General features: G+C 51.9%; 1 protein-coding gene across 2 annotated transcripts in view; it reads right to left on the bottom strand.

Annotated features, from left to right (window-relative positions):
* The window catches only part of RIMBP2 (RIMS binding protein 2), a 166,578-nt gene that overhangs the window by 115,109 nt on the left and 26,690 nt on the right, over positions 1-24,779 (bottom strand). For both annotated transcript variants that reach the window (XM_069497374.1, XM_069497377.1), the window contains exon 2: positions 9,336-9,471. The gene's annotated coding sequence lies outside the window, so the exon portion shown is untranslated. The remainder of the gene's footprint in view (positions 1-9,335; positions 9,472-24,779) is intronic.

Here is a 24,779-nt window from a genome sequence, read left to right as displayed (position 1 = left end):
GAACAGAAGGGAGCAGGGGCTGGAGCCAGGAGGCAAACAGAAAACGCCAGGCACAGAATTCTTCCTTTCCTCAACAGAAAGACAAAGCCTCACCAAGAGAACGCCCCACAGCCCTCATCCTCTCGCTTCCCTTTCTTCCTGCCTGGGAGGCAGACGCAATGCAAGGAGGCACAGCAGCCATCTTACAACTCTGAGGACAGCAGAGCTAGAAGGAGGCGGGGTCCTCTGAGCCCTCGCACTACCCAGGGATGGCAACCTCTGGTCACTCCTTGAGCAAAGCAAACCCTATCCCCGTACGGCAGTGGTAAGAGGCTGCGCTGCGGCTGAATGCTGCCTGTCCCACGCACCGGTCTCGTCCACGCTGTTTCTGTGGTGCCTTGGACCCGGCAGCACAGATCCATATGTACTATCTGGTCGGAGGCAAAATCTATGCCACTGCTCCCATTCCTGAGACAGGACAATAAAGACACAGATAAGTGAGTCACGGCTGAGGGACAGCGTGAGTCAGCAGTGTCCCCAGGAATCAAGGAACATCACAAGATTGCTAAGCACGCCCAGCCTCACTCTCGGTCAGGAGGTGTGAACTAAATGAACAATGGAAACAAACTGACAAAATACTCTATACTCCGACAATGCGTTATTTCTCACACACTAAAGTTGCAAAAAAATGAAAGAATGATAATACCCGGTGCTGGGGAGCATATAAAGAACAGGACACTTGTATATAACTGCTGGGGTATCCGGTCCTAGGTCTTTTTGAAAAGCATCCTTTAAAAGACTAGACACATATTTTGACTTGGAGGTTCCTAGAAGTGGATTTCATAAAATAACCGTAAGAGTACGTGCACAGGATCTTTATTATAGCGCCGTAGAGGCAAAGGAAAAATGGGAAAATCTGAATGTGTTAATAGGAACGTCTACTGATCAGAGTTGAACAAAACCATGGTGTATCCGTACCATGGGGGCTACTATAGAACAACTCGAAATAATGAATTAGAATTCTACATATTGACACGGAAGATGTCAAAGCAATTTTGCAAATGAGGAAGTCACGGTTTTCCCCAGGCCCTTAGTTAGCGGTTGGTTTGTCTATCACCGTATCAACCACGGGCTCAACATGTTGTCTAAACAACCACGGGCTCAACATGTTGTCTAAATAATCCCTCAAGCCACCCCTGCCTTGGGCTCTAATGCTCCCCCGCCTACAGCCATTCCTTGTTCAGTCAGTTCAACACAAAAAGTCCTTCCCAGAGGAAATCAGGTTAAAATGTTACACATGTTAATTGCCCTTTTTACAAAGAAATGTATAGTAACTGGATATAGTTATTGTAGGGTCTTCACCTCGCTAGGGGGCTGGCCCTGCCCTAATAGCTCCAGAGCAGGCTCCTCCTGCCCCTTTGCTCTTAGGAAAGACGACAAGATCAGGTTCCCTTAGTTTTTAGGTTTTTTCCCCCTCCTTAAAATGTCCTGGCGTTCAGCAGGCGGGCAGGGTCTGCGGGCCCCGCTCCACCACACCCAGGGCCTGGGTCACCGCCTCGCCCGGAGCTAGCGAGTCCCGGGAGCTCTGCGGCCTTCCCACCGCACGGCCTCGTCTGGTCAAGCGACCTTGGCCGGCGGAGGCTGCTCAGGAAGAAATCCAGGTAAATGCCGCCTCGGGAAACCGCCCGCCCGGTTTACAGAGCGGAGACTGTGCTAAGTCGCCAAGCCGAGCAGGGCACTCCTGGAGCAGAGCCGAGAAAGCCACCGCGAGATGCCCGCGCGGACGGGAGCCACACGCTTCGTGGTTCTTACGCCTTCCCTGGTCACAGATCCGCACGCAGCCCCGTCAAACACAGGCACGTCGTCAAGGGAACGGCACAGATTCCAGGCCCTGGGTTAAACATTAAGCTCCGCCTGTGCCGAGGGTCCCTTATCCACGTTCCCTTATCAACGTCCCTTCCTGGTCCCACGCCCGCGGACTGCGTATCACAGCGAGTGCCCCTGTCACCCGGTTACCCGTGGAGACCGGACAGGCCCTGGGCGGACCGAGGGTCGAGGGACCTACAGGCTGGAGACGGTGGCTGGATCGTGTCAGCAGAAAGGCGTCCTTGGCGCTCTGCACCGGGGAGAAGACTGAAGGCCGCACGGAGCCCGGTGCTCACCCCACGAGGCGTCCAGCTGGCGCCACGTGACAGTGGGTGTCAAGGACCTCAGAGGCCACGGCTCACTCTCCCGCCGACGCTCCGGCCCTGCCATGAAGTGGGCTGGCGAGGCGGGCAGTGCGGTGTAGCCCCGCCTCCAGCCACGGGTGGGTCCGAGACCCAAGTGAGGCCAATTCAACAACCAGCCCCTTGGATTGAAATCTCGGGCAGAGGGACCCAAGCTAACCAAATAAACAAACGACCAAACAAACAAAAAGCAGTTGCTGGAGCAGGTTTACCCTGGCACCTGCCCCCGAGTTCCTGAGGCTTCTCTGCCCATCCCCTCCCCATGGGCTCTTGAGCAAGTCCCCTCCCCCGGGGGACAGGCAGAACCAGAGACCCCGAGTTATTGTCCCAGGGCCCCACAACAGCATTCCACGAACCAGTGGCCCAAACGACAGGAAGGTGTCGTCCCGCAGTTCTTCCAAGACCAAGGCGTCAGCGGGGTCGGTTTATTCCCGGGCTCCAAGGGAGACGCTGTCCCAGCCTCTCTCCTCGCCGGCTGCTGGAAACCTCGGGCCTTCCTGGGCTTGTAGACGCATCACCCACCCTCTGCCTTCACGCTCACCATGTCCATCCCTATGTGTGGGTCTCTGTGTCCAAATCCTGCTTTCTACGAGGACACCAGTCACGGTAGATTAAGGCCCACCCTAACGACCTCATTTTACACTGACTCCCCTTATAAGGCCTCTCTCTCCAAATAAGGTCACAGTCTGAAGTCCTGGGGGGCCAAAGCTCCAACATATCCTCTTTGGGGAGCCCAAGTCAGCCCACAACAGACGCCCGCGTGATCCAGCGTCACTCACCCACCCACATGGCCATGGACAACACTGGGGACCGGCACCCTGTGGGCAGCTGGGACGATCGGTGCTCCCTGGTGTGGTTATGTCAGCAACGCACCGTGACACGTGGCCGCAGGGAGAGGCCTGAGAGCGCAGGCGCACACCTCGCCTCTGCAGGGGGGCAGACATCGATCGTCCCGTGTCGGGGACGAGTCACTTCCCACACTGGTCCCCTGGGAGCCTTGTCATTCCCTCATAGGGACAACCTTATATGACCTTTAAAACGTGTGAGCTTGGTCACAAGGCTTCGCAGATGGGACCATGACACATCGGGCGTTAAGTGGGGACTCCCCATACGTGGGAAGCCTGGAGCCCGAGCGATGGTTGTACGAAGTTCTCTGGCCTTTTCTAGCCCAGCTGCAGATGTGCTCGAACCACGTGGAGACAGAACCCGGCCTGCGAATTCCATGCGTGGTTAAGGGGCCGGCATGGAGGGAACAGATGGAGGGTTCCAGAACATTGTTTGAGCTCCTGGATCCAGCCATTCCTGACGGGAATCTACTCTCTTCAACTAAACCAATTAACTCTGGGGTTTTTTGTTGTGTTGTTTTGTTTTGTTTTGTTTTCTGAAGGTAGTCTGAGCAGGTTCTCCGTCACATGCAAGCTGGAACCCAGCAAACAGAACACCGCGGGCGTGACAAGCCCCAGATGCCCCTGGGCATGGCTACCCCGGCAGCCTCGTGTCTCTCCTCCGCACAGCAAAGGAACGAGTCAGCTATGTTGGGGGCCCGGGTTCACCAAGACACAGGAGCGGAACAACGATAGAGACCTCATGCCACAGCTGACAGTGGGACAATTTCCCCGAGGTTTGCAAAACCCTGGCCACACACGCTCGCTGCAGCTTCCTGCCGCCCCTGCAGGCAAACCCGGGGCCATCGCTGAGCCAGGCCTGGTACTGAGGACGGCAGGCCAGTGTCACATGCATTTCCTGCCAGCCCAGGACAGCACTAATGAATCCTTTGACAGTAATTGGAGCTGAGACTTCAATATCAACAGAGCCCATTCCATTTTGACTTGTCTACTTAAAAAAAAAAAAAAGAAAGAAAAAGAAACAAACAAAATGGAATTTAAAATATATAATTGCTTCAATCATGAAGACTAATGACATTAAGAGCCATTATAACCAGACATATCCACGCTAATAACATTACGCCGAGACAGTCCGTGCCGGGGTCCTGGGAAGTCGCGGGGTGGCACCGTCTGAGGGTCTGGGTGGCAGGAAGTGCCCATGGCTTTTGCCAGAGCCATCTGTGACACCCTCTCGAGGTCAGGTCTCTGAGGTCACAGGCACTGGGTGTCCCCAGACATCGCAAGTTTTGTCATCTCTGTGTGCCAACTTTTAACTGTCACTTTTTCTTTCTTTTTTTTTTTTTTTTTTGAGACAGAGTGTCACTTTGTTGCCCGGGCTAGAGTGAGTGCCGTGGCGTCAGCCTAGCTCACAGCAACCTCAAACTCCTGGGCTTAAGCGATCCTACTGCCTCAGCCTCCCGAGTAGCTGGGACTACAGGCATGCGCCACCATGCCCAGCCAATTTTTTCTATATATATTTTAGTTGGCCAGATAATTTCTTTCTACTTTTTTAGTAGAAACGGGGTCTCGCTCTTGCTCAGGCTGGTCTCGAACTCCTGAGCTCGAGCGATCCACCCGCCTCGGCCTCCCAGAGTGCTGGAATGACAGGCGTGAGCCACCTCGCCCGGCCAACTGTCACTTTTTCTTCAAATGAGTTTGTGTTTTACATACATGATTTTATTGAAAAAGGAAACCTTATGTGACTAACATGAAACCATTGGTTAATGTGCTAGTTATGACTTTTTCTAATAAATAATTCTATTTTTTCTCAATGAACACATGATGGTAGGCTGGCTTTGTTGATTGTTTCTATTTTGTTACCTGCGGAGCACTCGTGGAAATGCAGGATTCGTCAGTGCATTTAGGCAAGGCCTTCCCAGGGTGACAGTCACAAAGTCTCCACAAAGAAGATGAAATGTCTCTCTCCGACCCTGCTCAGTGCTCGGATGTGATTTCTGCCCCCAGAGCTCATGGCATGAGAAAACAGCTCTCACCTAAACACTGTGACTCATCTAACGGGGAAAGGAAGGAACAGAGGGTGTCAGCCAAAGTCCCGCGGTTCTGGGGGGGCCGTCTCCTCCCAGTGTGAGTGAGGCCTCGTCTCCATAAGTATTTACCGAGCACCTGAAATGCACAGAGCCCGGTTGTCAGGCACACACGTGCGCTCGCACACACAAACACACACATGTGCACACGTACACGCACACAAATACAGAGAGTACAAAACCAAGACATAAACTGAGTGCTGTGCAGCTGCTAAAGACCGAGGTAATTCCATGATGCACTACTGAATTTTAAAAGAGATTATAGTGAACAGACACATATATTCCCGGGTTTTTTATTTAATTTTTTCTACATATTTTAACGCTCATACAAATATACGTACATTTGCACATATTCTAGAGTAACGTGTACCCAGGTGGGTGTGGGCAAAGATGTTCCCTGCAGCAATGCAGGTTATAGTTAAACGTGGCTGGGGAATGGTTAACTTGTTTATATATATATATGTATGTGTTAATATCTATATATAATTAAATTGGTATTATAATAACCAGGAGCAAGTGCCTTTAGCAGGGGTCAGCGAGCCACCTGTAGCCCCTGGGTACTCAACTCCACACACCCCAACCTGCCCACCGCCGACACCTGCATCTCTGTGCCCGACGCCCAGGGCCCGGCCCACTAGCAGGGCAAGCAGGACATGGCAGAGCGTTTATGCGCCTGGCAGATCACCTCATCTGAGCAGAAGGCAGAAGGGTGCGGGCGGACAGACACCCCAGCTCCCACACCCCCGCATGGCTCAGTCTACGGTGCCCCCCACGAAGCCTCCCGCTCTGCAGCAGGGCCGCCCCGCCGCCCACAGAGGCAGCTTCTGGACGCTGACTCATTGCCCCTCCGCCCTCCTGACACTTCCTGGCGTCGACGCCCAAAGCAGCCACTTTCCCTGGAGTCCTCACCTTGGACTCGCTCTGGGAGAACCCAAGCCAAGACACCACGGCACAGTACGCGGCAACTTTAAGGAAGAGGTAGCGTAGCAGGATCGGGCCAATGTGATACGGAAAGATCTCTAAGAAATATTCTGGAAAGGGAAAATTACCAACCTACAGAAAACTAGTTTTCTTTAAAGCACATACAAAATTGTATGATAGGGTTTCGTGCACACGCATGCATATGTGGGTGCGTGTGTGTGTGTGTGTGTGTGTGTAGAAGGACCATGCTGATGACAGTGGCCAGCTTGGTAGAAACAGAAGAGTCAAAGAACACTTGAGTTTTTACAAATTAAATATATCAATTTAATGCTCGAGTAGTGAAAACTAATTTAAAAGTTGCAGAGCAGATTATGCATGTACTTGGACACATATACATAAATGTATGTGTATGCACATGTACATACATGTCCACTTTCGTATATGCACATTCGTATATTTTATAATGCATCGAGACACTGTATCTGTGTGTGTATTTGCGTATGCGCGGGGAAAAGGGCTGAGATTCTGAAAAGAAACACAAACTGTTAACAGTAGCTGCCAATGGAGATTAGGGGAAGATTTACAAGGACTTCAGTGCTTTACTTTGCACATGTCTGTCGGATGTGACTCTTGCAATGAGCATCTGTCGCCCTTGAAATCTGACAAGGTGATGTGGCTTTGAAGCTGTCACCCACACTCACAGTCTCTGCAGAAGTGTCACTGATGTCTAACTTGTCCAGCTCAGGCCTGTGGATGAGCATTCTGGTGTTTTATTCACACAGAGGGCCCTGAGCCCAGTTCAAAGGGACGGAAACGCTGGTATTGATGATGATGGTCGTTAGAGATTTACATATGAAATTCTACCCTGGGAGAGACTAAAACGCAGCAGGCCTTGAGGTGTGCTTAGGGCAGTTTCGCTCCCACCAGGGTGAAGATGTTCTCAGGGAGCCTCCACCTGGAGTCCAACGTTCAGACCCTCTGAGACCCCCTGGCTAGACCCCCTGCCCAGAAAAGTCATGAGGCTGTATTTTATCATCGCTTTCCCTTCATGGGGATGTAACTCAAACGTTCCATTCCCTTCCAAAGTGAGAACGAGAGCTAAATTTAAACGCAATAACTTAATGATGCATCTGCAATTCCAAGCAGCCAACAATCTATCAGAAAAAATCAGCTCACTCCAAATATAGGAAAGTCGTACATACTTGTGTGTCACCCTCCTCTGTGGCTTCCAACCCCAGATGACCAATATAAAAAATCAAAGCAGTAAGAAGCCCTCAAAATAATCTGCGTGTGATCTCACGGAGACAGATTAACTTCTGTAACCCACGGGCCACAAATAATAAATGCACTTGGAAAAAATCGCACACAAATAATAACCCACACCCCTCAGCTGAGACAGAGCCTCACAAGTCATAGTACTGAAGAATTCGATATGATTGTAGTGATAATGATGAAAATTGAAGGGTTCAGAAATATTTTCCAGGAATCTCCCCACCTCCAAGGTTGCTGCCTTTACTCATTAAGTGCTGATTAGTGGCTCAGTTGTAACAGGAGAGAAATGGTCGCAAAGCGCATCTCCTGCATCTGAAACAGCTGAGAGCGTCACACACAGACCCTTTCTGCCTCCTTCCAGGGAAAATGAGCGCACGAAATAGAAATCAGAGGATCGGATGTAAATTCAGGCCTACTGAACACATACTGGCTGGCTCCATTTCCACCACCACCATCATTGCTGTGATCATCACCATCATCATCACCATCATCACCATCATCATCACCATCATCACCATCATTATCACCATCACCATCATCATCATCATCGTCATCACCATCATCACCATCGTCACCGTCATCATCATCACCATGATCATCACCACAATCACCATCACCACTATCCTCCACCATCACCATCACCATCATCACCATCATCATCATCACCATCATCATCACCATCACCATCATCACCATCATCATCGTGACCTTCATCATCATTACCAACACCATCATCATCATCACCATGATGGTTGCCATCATTATCATCGTCATCACCAACACTGCTATCAGCACCATCACCATCACCATCATCACCATCGTAATCATTGCTATCAGCATCACCACCACCATGTCCACCCCCACCCCACCACCATCACTACCCCCCACCACCGCATTCTCTGGAACCTGAGACCCAGACGCACTGGTCTCACCCACGAGCAGCCCCGCGGCCACACCCAGACAGGGCACCATGGGCTTGGCTGTTCACCTTCTGCTCCGTGACCCAAACGCAAATGAGCGGTCACAGCAGCCGGGCCTGGCTGGCCACTGCAGGGGGGACAGCCTTTGGCAGCAGGAGGCAGCTGCTGTCCTCACCACCTGGACCACCCCAAGATCACACAGTGTGAACTGCTGCCTGTGTTCAGACCACGCCTCCACACGGGAGGCCTCAGACCACACACTTCGCAAAGGGGCGAATGAGCTGGATTTCACTCCCGAGCTCTGAACCCGGCTAACTGCGGATTTTTCCCCGTGTTTAGGTGTCTCTCAGGTAACTCACACTCAGAATGGGGTTTCAGGGCAAACCTGATGCACATTTAGTCTTTCTCTCATTAGGAAATGGTACTTTCCCTGCACCACGCTGCCCACGCCCAAACCTGAAGGTCACACTCGTCACCCCTTCTCACTCCCCTCAGTCCTGCCCTCACATGGCCAGCGGGCCCCACGGCCCCAGTGCGCGTAGGGCCTCTCCGATGACTTCACCTCCACTGACGCCCTGGTATGAGCCGCTACTGCAGCTCATCTGGACCACACGGGGGCCACACAGGGGCCACACGGGGGCCACAAGGGGGCCTATTCTCTTTGCTCCCACATAACCATCTCCATTCAGCATTTGGGGTGATCTTACTAAAAGGCAAATGTGATCATGTCACTCTCTTACCTGAAATCATCACCTCTGGCGCGCCATTGCTCGTAAGACTTAAAGCCAACATCCTACCACTGTCCGTAAGACCCTAAATGAGCTGCCCCAGCTCCGTCTCCCCCATCTGGGCTCCAGACACCCGTATTTTCACACATCAGGCTCTTTCTCGCCCCAGGGCCCTTGCACGGCTGTTCCACCTCGACGCTGCTGTCTCTGCTCTGGTCACCACTCCATCCTGCCCCACTAAGGGACATGCCGTTGGCACTTGATAAATATGTCTCGAATAAATTTTCAACAATGAAAGGACAAGGCCCATAACTGACGCAAGGCGACAGAGCTTCAGAAGGAGGAAAGGTTGCCTTACCACAGAGTCCCACCGCCGGGTTCCCGGTCTCAGGACGCAAAGCTGGGAAGGTCCCCGGTGGCTCTGTCACAGGTTGGGTCTGACCGAGCACGGCTTCGGCACCTGCGGGCTTCAGGTGTGGTGGGTCATGTCTAAGCTGCAGGAGGAAGCACACACAATCTGCTGTCACAAAAGAGTGGCTTGTAGGTTAGCTTTTCTGCCCCTTCTGCCGTCCTCAGTGCCTAGGAGCAGGGAAAGGAAACGCCATCAGTCGCCGGTTCAGAACCCTGAGGGTCAAGTGATGGGCAGATGTGAGACTTAATCCGTGGCCCTCCCAACCGGGGACCTTCCTCTCCCTTCAGTCGCATCCCCTGGTGGAGAGCAATGCAAATACACCACACACCCTGCCACCGAGCTGTCACGGCTGTGCAAGCAGACTGAGCAGACCTCCAGGTTCCTGAATTTGCCGGGAAAATGCACTGCGGGCTAATTACCCAGATTTGACCGGCAACGGCGAGGGACAGGACTGAGAGCACAAGTCAACATCCGGGCTTGCTCTGCACACGCCCTTAATTATCAAAACATGACTGGTGCCCAGAAGACTCTGGAAAACATTATCATAGGTCAGAGTCATTAATAAAAGTCAATATGCGAACCAGCGAGCATGCCACACACACAGTGAGCTCAGGGACTCCCCATGTTGCCAGCGAGCATTAAGACCAGAAATTCTCATGTATCAGCAGACCTTTGAGTTGACATTAACAATCAAAAGATCAGAAGTTCTTTTATTTCTCTTTTATTTTGTTAAAAAGAGTCTTTAAACTCCTTAGAATCACAGAATAATATCATAAATTGAATTACCTTAGGTTTTATCAAAAAGTTCTAAGTGTCCTGTGTCTAAATTACCCGGCGCGGGTGAGCGGAGGAAACAAGAGCCAGGCGGCCCTTACGCTAGAATCTGGAACAGGAAAACAGTCTGTGCGGCTAAAATCCAATTTATTTTAATTTGGCAAACATTTGCCGAGCACCTCCAAAGCTCCTGACAGGCACGAGACCCGGAGATAAATAAGATTGAGTCCTCCCAGCCTGACAAGGAAGGCTGGGACACGCCTGTGTCATTTTAGCGCAAGCTAGGATTTAATAAGGTTTAGACTTTTGCGCAGAGGAGATGTGAGGGAAAGATACCTGGACAGGAGGTCGGGGTTTATTTTCTGGAGACGTTTAATGACAGAGGTCAGGACTCAGAGGTATCAGGCGGAGGTGGTGACAGTTAAGTGCAATATGGAGAAGAGAGAAATGACAGCGTCTGACCCTTCCCCTGGTCCACGTGGATAATGCAGGTAGCTGGACGTGCCCCCGCCACTCTCGCGCCAGGCAGGAGACGGGAACACCGTTGTATACGTTGTATACAGTAAACTGTAGCCCAAGAGCAAAGACCTCCAAGTGCCGACATCAGGAGCTTCCACGACACGGTGTTCTGTCCCTCACACGCGCCCTGGAGCGAGCTCGTCACCGCCAAGCCCACCGACACCCACTGCACGGTCAAGAGTTTGCTCCAAAACCAAATGATCGATCAACAATGACTCGCTGCATTTTGAAAACCTCTAATATGGAAGACTAAAAGAACATAAAAATAAAACTCAGAAAAAAGAGAGCTCATACAGGCAACCAAAATAGACTTAAAAAAAAAAATCTAACAAGTGTCCTCAGAAAGCATCTAAAAATCAAGAACAAGATGCTAAAAAAAAACCAAGGAAGGACAAAAAGAACTCTTGTAAATGGAAACGATACTCGCTATTATGAAGTGAAATTTTGAATGGCATATTTGGATGATAAAGTTAGGGAAACCTCCCAAAGGGATAGAAAATATTAAAGGGGGAAAAAAAGACTTTAATGATCCAGCTAAGAGGTCCCACTTTGCCAGTGAGATTTCCAGAAAGAGGAAATACAGAGATGGAAATTGTCGGTAAAACGTAAGAACATGTTCTGGATTGAAGGATCTCACGGGTGCTCCACAAACTAGGTGAAGAGAGACCTACACCGACGGGTACCAGGAGATTCGAGCAGATGGATGATAAGGAGAAGACCCTAAATACTTCTGATAATAATGAAAAAGAAGAAGTGGAATTTTAAAAAGGAAAAGAATAAGTTAAGGCATCGTCAGATTTCTCAACAACGATCTTGGAAGGCAGCAGAATGTGTTTAAAATTCAGACCGCATATTGTTTCCAACTTGAGATTTCAAACCCAAACAAGCTGCCAGTCAAGTGTGAGGACAAAGAAGGGATATCGCCATCGTGCAAAAACTCCTGAAATGCACCTCCAGTGTGTCCTTTCTTAGAAAATGACTGGGCCATGGGCTGCAGCAAAACACATGAAAAAAAAATAAAAGGGAAAACCACAGAGTCTAAGAAACAAGGAATCCAACCTGAACAGTGACAGGGAAAAATTCCAAGATGACAGTTGGGCCCTAGACCTAGAGAACAATGAGTTTGAAATGAGAAGACAATGGGTTTTAGAAGTAAAGTATCTAGGGGAGAAAGAGACTCAGGAAAAGCTTTTGATATCATGAAGAATTCAAAGAGTTTTCAACATGTGGACTGCAAACAGCTCAGTTAAAAGTGAGGTGATTAATAACTCCAGGAAAGCTAAAAAGCTGCGCAGTGAAAGAAATGTAATCACAGTCACTAATTGCTTCTACAGCTACCAATATATACATACTAGCAATGTTAACGAATTACTGACTTCACTAAAGTAGCAATTTGACTGCATGTGCGGGCTGGGAAAGGGATCTAAGGAAGCTAAATCTTCATCCACCCCAGAGCTGCTCCACCTCAGCAGCTGGACGTTTGGGGCAGACAGTCCCCTGTCGTGGGGTGCCCTGTGCATTTGTGTGACAGCACCTGTGACCAGATGCCAGTCACGCACTGTTCTCCCCTTAACTGCCACCAACAAAAAAGTCCCCCAGCATGACCCCTGGAAGACAACATTAGCACTGTTGGCTGAAAACCACGGATCTACCCTAACAGAGAGTGCTATTTTTTGACTGATGAAAATTGGAAAGTCAAAATATAGAAGTACAGGCATATTCTTTAGTATTATTTAGGTTAACTTCAAGAAGAAACCACTAGAAGTATAAATATTGGGTTAGAAAGACGGAGCAGCAGGAGATAGCTTTTTTGTTTGTTTGTTTCTTTTTTAAATGATCCCAAAATATAGTTTTAATGATTATTTTTAAATTTACAAAAGACCAAGTTAACAAACATACGTATTCTAGTAAGATCTGCTATTCTGAATAATATAGTTATCTTTAAGTTCTATAAATACAGCAGAAGTTTCAGAACACATCCTGCTTGAAGATGTTAACTGATCAGATCTTCCTAAAGTACCAACATCCGAAAATAAAATGTATGGACGTGACATCACACACCGTTGCACACTATCGGTTTTTTAAATCATCGGCCTGCCCTTGCAAGGTAAAGAATATTGCCGGAGCCCGGAAGAAAGAGCGCTAACGTCTAGTTTGGGAACTCACTGGAGTCTCCATCTACAAATCTTGTCTCCAAGGAAACCTTATAGGATCACACGAATTCACTGGATGTGCTCAAGCCTTTTCTCTAAACTGCCTGAAATAAACCAGCTATCAGATAACAACATTTTTTTAAAAATCACCTAAAATCATCTGCCGTGATGCCCTCGGCCCACCTGCGCCATCGTGGGGAAATTGGACTCAGCAGAGAAAGGCACCGAGGTCTCCACCCAGGAAGCGAATCAAAGCAGAGACCTCCGGCGAGACGCCGCCCGGCAGAGACACTGTCGCCACCGCCTTTTCACGCAAACCCCCCAAGTCGTTCTGTCCGACAGCACACACCCCATTCTGCTCCTCTAAGGGATCACGCAGAGAAAGAGTTAAGAATGACACGAACAATAAGATTACAGGAAGTCAGGATAATCTGCAAGTTATGTAAATGACTTCCTGGTTCTACACAAGAGAAGAAACATTTAGGTGGGAGAATAATTCCTAGCTTCTCAATGCATTTCGTGGATTTTGGTGCTCTCTGCATGGACTAAGTACATCACCTCTCCCCGCCCCCCCCCCCATCTTTCTGCGCCCCAAAGCTGGGCTTTTTCAAAACCTTTCATCCTCCGCCCTCCGGCCCCTGCTCCTCTCTGCTCCGCCTGCCTGGACATTAAAGGGCCGAACGGCTCTAATACCTCACCGGGCTGACTGGAGAGCTTGTTAATGATTATAAGACATGAAAAACTACTCTATATGGTTACCCGTGAAGAAAGATTATTATTAATTCAAGAGTGGTCCGGCAGGACGATGCCATTGCGAGGCTGTGCATCACCAAGCCTAATGACTCCCGAGTAGAATTGGACACGGAGCTCAAATACCACTTGATACAAAGTTTTAATTAACAGAGCTGTTTGGCCAGATGGAGAAACAAAAACAGCGATTAATGGATGTACGTTTTACCGCAGCTGTCAAACGCCAAGCAACATAAAACAGCGGCCACCTGCTCTGCCCCGTAAACACAGAATGGCTCTCCTGCCAGGAGGGAGGCCCCGGTTCCTGCTACTTCCCGTTAGGCACAGACCCCGTTCGTCACATCTATTCACCACAAGGTTCTCCCTACAAAATAAAAATGCTACAATTATACCCACTGTCTAATTAACGTCATTATCTAAAATCTTCACGAGGCTAAACCCCGTCTCATCATTTGGGCTTCAAGCGTGGGACATGCTGCACAAAAGTCAAATGTAAAGCAAGAGTAAAAATTTCCACTTAAGACATCGTAACTTTGGATAGATGCTGTTTTTAATGCCAATTATGGGATGCCTACATAAGGCAAAAGCAAGCTGAGTTTCCAACGGAACATGAGTTTCCCAAGGGCGGGGTGGGAGGGCGAATGATGAGACGCCCAGCTCCTCAGCAGGGGGGGACCCGCGCGGCCCTGCGTCCTGGACTGTCTCATACCCTGAGGGTCCTGCCCGCACCCTCCCCAGTGAGCTGACCCTCGGTGCAAAGGTCCCTCCTGGCCTGACGCTGACCCGGGGACAGGTCTGGAACTCAATGTCCACAAGGCAGCAACAGTGATTTGAGTCACAATGAAGCCCCAAAGCTTTTGAAACCAGCGATTCTCACAAGCCCCCACCCCCACCCGAGGCTGGAAAACTCCTCTTCCTCCTCTCAGCCCGGAGGAGCCGTTCACCTCCAGCCAACAGCGCACGGAGGCCGGTTTTCCTGCCTGTGTCTCAGCCACGTCTCATGAACCCACCAGGCTCTTCCCCCAAAGTCAGTACTCACGAGACGCTGGGATCAGAGGTCCAAGGGACCAGCCCGTCCAGCCTGGGCCACCCAGTGAGCACCGGCGTCCTGTCCCCTGCGGCCACCAGCCTCTCCCAGCGGCCGATGTTTGCGCTCAGCATCCAGCTGGAAGACTGTTTACTTATTCATGGGCTGCCCGAGCCGGCCAGAAACTGCTTTGTGTCAGCTGAACAGGACGGTAATTCAATCTGCAGACGGAACCGCGGCGCACGGCGTGCCTGTCGTAATGAGTCACGCAGACACCAAGCGCTCGGCTCCGGCGCCGCTGGGAAAACCTGTGTTTTGACAACGAGCGTGTCACAAGACACTACCTTCTCCTGCTAAACGACTCTCCTCTCCTCCGAGCTCCCCACCCCAAATAATCTCCCCGTGACACGGAATCACACATGCGCTCACGTCCGTGGGGGAAGCAGGGGTGCCGGCAATGCCACCTGCTCTCGTGAAAGAAGTGTGTGTGTTTGGAGAGAGAAGACGGAAATGTTCGGAAATCAGCAAGAAAAACGTGAGGGGCGACACAGCCCGAGGACAGCGTCGGTCTGGAGCAGGTGTTTGCTGCGGGTCACCACTTTCCGAAACCCTTCGCAGTAAACAAACAGCTTCAGGAAGGTCAATCCTCGCACCCCAAGTCTTCGTTTTGGGGTGTTCGAGCACTGACCCCCCTCACGCCCCGAGCCGCGCCCCGCCCTGGGTCCAGCCCGTCACGGCCGGGCAGAGACCTGCCTCTCTTTGAAGATGACTCTTTCTACTCGCAAACAAACCGTTTTCCATCGCCAGGGGCACTGGGTCTCCAACACACGGAGATAATGACATTAATGAAAAAGCCGCCGAACCCAGAGCACGGGAAGAACGAACTGAGGTTCAGAGAGGAGAAGAGCCAGGGCAGGGGACAGGGCCGTGCTGTCCCTGGGCCACAGACCCGGGAGTGACGGATCCTCACTCCTGCCACGGCTCATGCGTCTTGGTCGCCGTGTGTTGGGGGTGAAAGACCTGCATTTCACCTGACTTCTTCGTCCCGGCCTCGGGGACCCCAAGGGCTCCCAGTCCCACGCCCCCCCCTCCCCCCCCATCTCCTCTCTCTCTCCAGCACCTTCCTGTGCTCACTCCCTCCCCAGGCGCCTGGACTGTGCCCTCAGAGCCACCCTCCTGCTAACCTGCCCGGGCTCTGTCTACTGTCCCCAGTCGCAGCAGCCTGGCAAACCCCACTCCTGCCTCAGCCCACAGTCGGCCACTTTCCCCGCACTGCTGCTTGCCGGTGACCACGGCTACAGCAAACCCGCTGCCCCTTGGCCTGCGTCTGTCCCCCTGGACCGTAAGCCCCGTGGGGGCGGGGACCCTCCTTTCTGAATTCTAAGCACCCAGCAGCGAGTGCGGCCAAAGGAGCGACTCAGACATTTGCTGAAATGACAAATGAGTGAAGTGTCCAACTCCGCCGCTGCCCTGCAGTGCGTGTCAGTCAGGAGGGGCCGGGGTTTGCCGTGGTAACAAATGAGCCCCAATTACAGTGGCTGGAAATGGCAGAGGGTATTCCTCATCCTGCCGTGTCTGTGCCGGCTGCAGCTCTGCCTGGGTCACCCCTGCTCTGGGACCCAGGCTGATGGGGCAGCCACCACCTGGGTCACTGCCGGTCCGCACACTCACTCAGTATTGAAGAAACGAATGAAGGCAGGAATCAGTGAACACTGAACCGTCAACCATCTCTGTGACGTGGCCCCAGCGAGGTAGGAATGGAAGCTGGGAGTCACTGGGAGTTTGGGTGTAGGGTCAGCGCAGCAGAAAACAAGGCTAAGATATGAAGAGAAACCTAGTCCTGAGGGCATTGCTTGAGCCCCTGGATCGAGCTGTACCTGAAGCTGGACAGCTGTCCCTGGACTTCTCAGTTGTGTGTCAGTTACATTCCCTTTTAATACTAAGTCAGTGTAATTGGGGTTTTGGTCACTTTTAGTAAAAATAAAACCCAAACTAATGCACAGCTAGCAATGTCTTAGGAAAAGCGTCGTCAGGCTTGCCCTGGGTACGGAGAGTGGAGCGTCATGAGGGTGTCCACACCACGCTCGTTCAGCGCCATCTCCGGCCCCAGGTTGCACGAGGTTGGTGAGACAGGAACGTGTAGGTCAGCCTGGTGGGGGCCGCACGCGTGAGGGTCACATTCCACAGGCTACGGCCACTGGGTCTTTGCGCTGAGACCCCGCAGAGCTGCCCACCCGCCCCGCCTCGTCCTCAGACCTTGTCTCCGCAGGGGCTCAGCTTGCGCGGCATCTACCTGTCCCGTCACCACTTTAAAACGCTGCCACCAGTGACAGCATGGAAGGAGAAGCCCCTGGGAGCAGAGCCCACCGCGTCCCCGCAGCCCAGAACGGTGCCCGGAGCAAGGCAAGTGCTGGCCAAACGCCTGCCGAGCGGACGGGGACAGACGGATGCCCGACACCGCACGCCGCACCGGGGAGGCCACAGGATTCCGGCGTAATTAGTTACACGGTGAGCGAGCTCAGGAAGCAGCCCCCCTCCCCCGCCCCGTGAAGACGAAAGTCACATAAACCCATCTCTGCGGAGACACGAGGGAAACATAACCAGGACTGACGCTCTGGGCAACAGACGAGGAATCCTCAAAGCAGGAAGACGCAGAACTTGTCAAAGTCCCTGCACTGTTTGCCGAGAGAAACAGAATTTGCAGGACTTGATCACACAGACGCTGACGGATGACGGATGAGGCGGAGCCGTGACAGCTCGGCACAAACAGCCTCTTAGCACCACCGTGTCCTGTCCCCATCCGTGCTCCACCCAGCAAACTTCTCCCTGGGTTGGGTCCCTCGGCGGACGACTCTCGGCAAAGGGACGGAGCAAGGTGCGAGTACCTTTTGTCACGCCAGCTCCACTGACCTCGGTTATTAAGAAAACAGTGTTCTGGTAAATAAGCTATTTGGTGACGTTGGTCAATGCCTTGGCATTGGCCGTGAAGGCAGTAGGGAAAATCAGGTCTCTTGGTGAGCAAAGTTAAGGACCATGGTGACCATGGATACCCCCGCCAGCTTCCTTGGTACAATGACGTAACCAACACCCATGTGCTCCAGCGAGACAGCATTTGATGGATAACTTGTCCATCAACACAGTAGTGTCAGAAACACCCAACATCTGGCCGTCTCCAGGGTCTCCCCAGAATGACACATACTAAAGCTGCCCCGCGTGGGAACAGACGCCGATCAGGCCCTGCCCGCAAGTGCCCACGTGAGCGACCAAGACGTCCTCTCACGGGCGGATGGATAAGCAAACCCGCACATCCAGACGGTGGACTGATTTTGCACTCACTGAAAATGAGCTATCGAGCCACAGAAAGACAACGAGGAGCCTTAAATGCACGTTGCTGAGTGCAAGAAACCAATCTGTAAAGGGCGAGTACTGTACTGTATGTTTCCAACTCTAGAACATTCTAGAAAAGGCAGAACTCTGGACACAGTAAAAAGGTCGGTGGCTGCCGGGGTTGGGGGATGGAGGTATGGGTGGGTGGAGCACAGGGGAGTTTGGGGCAGAGAAACAATTCTGTTACTGTTAATATAATGATGGATACATTTGTGAAAACCCACAGGATGTACCATAGGAGCAGTGAGCCTTACATGAACTCGGGACTGCAGTTAATAAGCAGTACCTCGGGTGATGGCACACTCATAGCCATGACTCAAGCATTACCAAAGTGATCCATGTAACTGAAAACATTTGTACCCCTTAATATTTTGAAATTTAAAAAGCTAAAATAAATAGTAATAAAGTCTCAGTACTGCATTGTGCATTGCAACAAACACACCAGGCTAAAGTAGGATGTTGATAATAGGGGAACCCATGGGGCAGAGGAGAGGGGTGCATGGGAACTCTCTATGCCCCCCAATTTTTCCATAAACCTAAAACTGCTCCTTAAAAAGTCTATTATTTTTTTTTCAAAACTGACCAACAAGAGTTATCTCATCCCAACAGCTGCTGTTCTTCTGTGCAAAGTGTCTACACCACTCTGGGCCCGTGGGTTCCCTCCTCATCACCGTGTTGGGCTCACTGGGATGTGTCCACGTAGCATGTTCTCGCTGTGGGTGACAGGTGGAACCCGCTGTGCCCACGGCTCTGTCCCCAACCCCAGGAAGGGCACCCGGCTCCCGGGAAGTGCTCCGTAACCGCTTTGTGGAGGGAAAGATTTTACTTCTTGCATTTCCACTTGGCCACAAATGACAGACAGAACATTAACAGGTGAATATTGAAAGCCGAGATAAAAACCTCCCCCAGGAAAAGCAGTCGGGCTGCCCCATCCTCAGGAGACATGAATCAATAAAACAATCCCGGAGCGCCGGAGACTCGGGGTTGCTTGGCAGGTTCCCGGCGTGCAAGGGAACCTCAGCCACCAGCGGCCCTGTTCCAGGATGCACAGCCCCGTGGGCCCCGCTAGTTTTCTAGTAGGTTCTAGCTGGCTTGGATTCTTGCAGACTGCACGAGTCACACCCACACGCAGCGACGTCTCACGATGTCACTCTCTTAACAGCCATTTCAGCCACCAAGGAAGCCGGGCAGGAACCGCCATCTGGAACTACCCTCGCGGCTCCAAGGAAAGAGCTCCGAGAACGGGACACCCCCGGGGGACAGCGTGCACCTGAGTTCACTGACCAAGAAGCAACGTCTTGCATTTAATTAAACACGGTTACCGCTCAAGAGCAATTTCATCAGCTTAATCATCTTCCACGAAAATTAATTTGGCTGTCACTAAAAGCCTGGAACAATTATGTATGGAAACTTCCATCATAGATTAAGGCTTCTCTTCAGCCCAATTAATTCTTTACTTTCAAACTGAAGTTCAGTGCAGGCACTATTTTCTCAAATAAAATTATTTCGGGAGTTGGATTTTCTGTTTAATCCTAATTATGAACACTGTCCGTGTTGGTAATAGCTGATATTTCGAGTGCTTATTATATACTAAGTACTGTTATACGCATCTTACTGAAAGTGTCTCGGTGAATCCTCAAAAGACCCCACGTGGTTCTGTGACCATCTGTCATGCTGCCAGTGAAGAAAGCAAGGGACAGAGAGGTCCCCTCATGGGTCCTCTGCTCGAAAGGCAGAGACTCGGGGCCTGACCCTGGCGGTCTGGCCCCCGCTCTGCCCCCCACACGCAGCCCCGCACGTTAGACGATGGGAACAGACCAGGGGAGAAAGGCGATTGCTCCCCACTGCCCGTGTCTTCAAAGAAAAAATTATCCTCGTTGCAGACATGAGAGAAAAACCTAACTCTACTAAGTGGGACTTTGGAAATATTAACTTGAAAACTTTAACATTGCAAAACTGCTGCGCATGTTATAAACCACAGGAAAGGCAAACACCCCCCCAATGGATAAAGCCGGACAGCAGCCCCCCGGCGCGGACGTTTCTGCAGACGGGGAAGGACACGCCTGCGTCCCGCCACCCTCCCGGCGACGACAACGGGTCCCTTGCAGTGCGGGGGCGGTGGCTTCACTCTGAGCCCGCTAGAGGTGACGTCATCACAAGCAGATCGCAGGAGCGGCAGCTATTTCTGACTCCTGCTCTGTTTGCCACTCGAAGACAGAACGCTCATCATTAGCCAGATCCCGGCGCCTGGCTGGTACCGCCGGCCGGAGGCCGCCGTCCTGCGACAGCCGAGCTGCGGGACGTGCGCCCCGACGTCTCAGCGTCTGCGCTCGGTGCCCCGCGCCGCCCTCCTCCTGCGTGGTAACCACGACACCGCATTGTTCCTCTTCTAATCAGCCTCACGGGCCGGGAGCCCCTCGTTAGTGCCCGGGGATTAACTGCAGAGCAAAACATAAAAACAAACCATGGCTGTGCTATTCCTGGCGTCGTGGGGAGCGAAGACGTGTCTGTGCGGAGAGAGCACTGGAAAATGAGTTTCCGCCTGTGGGTAGCTCCCCCCCGCTTAGGGCCACGCGGCGGGGGGGCAGCACAGCAGGGGGTGCGTCTCGGACTGCGCCAGGCCCACCCCGCAGACCCACAGCCCACGGTGACGGCCCACCCGTGCCATCCGCGCACGAGGCCACACCTTCCGGCTGCAGGTCACTGATCTCACCTGAGCCTGTGCATAAGCACCATCCCATTGTACAGATGAGAAACTGAGGTACTCAGAGGTCAAATCATGTGCTAAGGTCACACCGTGTGTAGATAGCGGAGCCAAGGGTGGGACCCATGTCTCTGGTGCCAAAATGTCCTGCCCTCCGTGCCTGAAAAGTCTGTGCATTGGGCCTGACGTGGTGGCACCTCTAGTCCCAGCTCCTCAGGAGGCTGAGGCAGGAGGATCGCTTGAGCCCAGGAGTTGGAGGCTGCAGGGAGCTGTGAGTGAGGCTGTGAACAGCCACTGCACTCCAGCCTGGGCAACACAGCAAGATCCTGCTCAGTACAGGGAAAACTGCATCTGCTCCTCAGCACCCCAGCCGAGGGGGCTTGGTGGGCGGCGTGCAAGGCGTCCACAGGGTACGTTTCCGCCCTTGCCATGCAGTGAGCTCCCTGGGCCGACTTGTGCCCCCTCCCCCAACAGCCAGCTGCAGATTCCATTCTTAAAAACCTCCAGGGAACGTGTGAGCAACACGCTACCAGCTCCCAGTCTGGGCTCTAAATAGAACCGCTTTTAACACCACATCTGTGCTCTTCCTACTCCACGCAGCCTCTGCGAGCTGCTGCCACTTTGTTAAATGTAAGCGTCTCGCAACACGCGGCTTCCTTTATGGCAGGTTCGGCCGGGAAACCCTTCCACAGGGCGTGACCCAGTGGCCGGGGCCTGCCCACGCAGGGGGCCCCATGTCCCCTCGGGCAGCAAACGCAAGCCCGTCTGCCCCAAGCGTGCGCTCCCTTCCCAGCACATGAAATCCATTAGGGAAGCCTGAAACCGGCGCTTTCAAATATAAACGCTGACCTGGGTCCTTTGCCAGGAAAACCCAAACTCACTGTAGTTGCCTGAAGACCACTTTTCCACCATTCAGTAAACAAGGGAGAGTTTGAGTTGTTTTCTTAACCGATGGTTGTTTTCTAAGGGGCAAAGGGGAGTGGCAGGGGAGAGACTTTCCCCCTCAAAACAAGCAAGTGCTTCTGTAATGGAAATCAGACCCGTGCCCTAAAAGAAAATTGCTGACGATAACTGCCATTTATTTGCTGCTGACCTTGAAGGAAAATATCAGAGAGATTTCAAACAGTCTTCCCTTGAACAAAAATTTACACGGCCTTTTTTCTTAAAAAAAAAAAAAAAACGCTTTGTAAATGTCATCAGAAGGATGCTAAGTGGAGGATGAAAAGGCTTCAGAACAGGCTTGTTTCTGCTCAGAGAGAAAAGCTCCAACCTGCGTCACAATTGAAGTCCCTGGTTTCCCAACAGCGTCTCTCCCTGCCAGCGAAGCTTTGCAGGGATGCGTTTTGGGGGGACGGTTGGCATTACGCACCCCGTGAAGCTCAGCACCGCCCAGCCCTGCTCTGCAGGGAGACAGGAGCGTGGCACACAGGGACTCATGGGCACTGCCCCCCCCTGGGGCCCCACGCCACCCGACGCAGGGCTGAGAGAGCCACGACCCACGCAGGCTGCCCCAGGGGCCGGGTGCTCAGAAAGACAGGTGCAAAAACACAAATTGTTAGAGAAATGCGAGAACTGTGATAACACAGGCGGGGCCGTAGTGGCCTCGAGGCTGCTGGTCCACGTTTAGGGAGCTCTGAGCATGTGATGTGCGTTATGTCGCTTGCTCCTCACCGCTGCCTGTGATACCATCATGCCCTCGTTACAGACGAGAAAACTGGGAGCAACGTGAGGTTGAGTTACTTGTTCACAGCTGGACAGTTGGGAAGCAGAGGAGCCCGAGTCCAAACCCAGAGGTTGGCCACAGACCCGGGCTCACGCACAGCACCCCAGCACGGGGTCCCAGGCTAAGGGCACAGCACAAGGGTGGACCCAGAGGAGGCGAAATCACCACATGGGTGAAATCTGGACACAGACCAGGAGGCTGAGTCTTCTCTCTCTCTCTCAGTCTTTTCAAAGAACCAGCCCTGAATATCTTAAGTAAAAGATATCTAATGACGCATGTGTATGAGTCTAACACCATGAATGTGTGCCTGGCATGTAAATGCGCACCGGATAGATGTCACTGTCACACAAGACCAGAAGTACCAGCTACGTTCGTCCTTCAGTGAGAGACTGAGCAAAGCCCTGCGTGTTCACAGTCATTTCATTATAACCAATGGAAAGGTTTTTATGGTGAATGAAATGTTTAAAAAATGAAGAACATTTTATTTTATACATTTTTTTTAAAGGACCAGCCCCTGAGGCTATTTGCCGATTCTGCTATTGTTTACTGACCCATTGTTTTCTGTTTTCCTTTTTATTCACTCTCCCCTTCTGGTTCTGCCTGATTTTATTATTCTTTTTCTAGTTTCCAACGTGGAGTGTTTTGGTTAATTTGGGGGAGTTTTTCCATTCTCTTTTTAAAATAAGAGAATCCGAAGCTATAGATTTTCCTCTGAGTGTAGCTTTGGCCCAATCTTAGGTATTGGTTTATGGCAGGACTCTGGAAATTACGGCCTGTAGGCCAAATCTGGCCCCCACCCGATTTTGTAAATGAAGTTTTATTGGAACACGGCCACACCGCTTGCTTACGTATCATCAGTGGTTGCCTTAGGAGACTGCAGCAAAGTCTACCTGTCGCCACGGAGACCGCACAGCTGGCAACACTGAACATATTCACCATCTGGCCCTTTCCAGAAGAAGTTTGCCAGCCCTGAGAATATAAGGTCCTTGCCTTTAATTTCCAAATAGTCTTATAATTTTGCTTTCCTCTGTGGTATTCCAGCTTTTTAGTAGACAGCACTCACACGTCTTTATAAAGCCCAGCGATCAGGCTTGGGGGGACGGGTCTCTATTAACAGCATCTTGACAGATCATATCGGGCCACGTGTTCACCCCCTGAGGGGACCGAGCGGTTCAGCGGTTTCGCAGTAGCCAGCCGTCTAGATGGGGGAGACCCCCACAGCAATCACACACGTAACGACAAAGGGGGGGTCCCTGCAGGAGGAGAGCGGGGTGCTGGAGCCTTGCGCATCCCTTGTCTTGCAGATGACATCCTCCCTGTGTCCTCACAGTGTCGTCCCTCTATGTGTGTCTGTCCTGTGCCCGGATTTCCCGTCTTCTATGGGATCCAGTGTGGTCCAGCCATGCGGGATCAGGTCCATCCAAACATCCTCATCCTACCTTGACACCTGCAAAGACCCCATTTCCAAATAAGGTCACAGGCACAGGTCCTGGGGGTTAGAATGTCAACACCTTTGACAGGGACACATTTCAGCTCACAACAGCCAGGGAATAAGGAAGAGGCGACCCCCCTACACACCGCTCAACCCAAAGCAGGCCACGGCCAGGAGACAGAAGAAACTTTAAGTTTAGATGAGGTTAGATGTGGGTGAGGATATTCTAATACCTAAGTGACAGTGTTTGGGGAACAAATGACAGAGAGGGATATCCCTTGTCTAAGCAAAGCCGAGGGCATCGACTTGCAACTTCATCCAAGGGGACGGGGGAGAGGCGGCCCGTGGCGAGGTCTGGGCAGGGACAGTGGGGCGCAGGGTAGAGTCTGAGTGTGCTGTGCCCACGCGTCCCTCTGGTCACCCCGACAGCTTTGACTGTCCCTCACCAAGTGTGCCATCTCCAACCTCTGATGTGCTGTTTTTTAAATTTCCCTTTGGTATATTATTTATCTGGCTTTCAATATGCCTATGCTAAGAATGTTTAAAATCAGAGACAGGACAGCCGGACAGACACAAGCCAAACCACAGCCCATGTGTCCATGCAGGAGCACACGGTTTAGCAACACGACGTGGACCCCACAGTGCTTGCTTTCTCCCCGTCCTCACCCCGCGCCTCCATCTGACTTTCCCCGTCCTTGAAAAAGACCTCACTGAGTAGCCGCAGGTGCCCTGGCTGGTGACAGAGCTCGTAACAGGAAGGCCACCGCCCCCGGGAGCCTGCGGCCGCAGCACAGGCCACAGGGCTCTGGTGTTGACGTCCGGGGTTCCCTGAGTCCCACGTGGACAAATTCAGTAACCATCCTGTGCCCCTCCCGTCCCCGCCAGGTGCTGTCCAGCGGCCTCTGGTCCTGAAACTCGCAC

This window comes from Eulemur rufifrons, chromosome 21 (genome assembly GCF_041146395.1).
Source record: "Eulemur rufifrons isolate Redbay chromosome 21, OSU_ERuf_1, whole genome shotgun sequence".
In the NCBI taxonomy this organism is placed as follows: domain Eukaryota; kingdom Metazoa; phylum Chordata; class Mammalia; order Primates; family Lemuridae; genus Eulemur; species Eulemur rufifrons.
The sequence above is the reverse complement of the archived record's forward strand: the minus strand, read 5'-3'. Positions and strand labels throughout refer to the sequence as shown.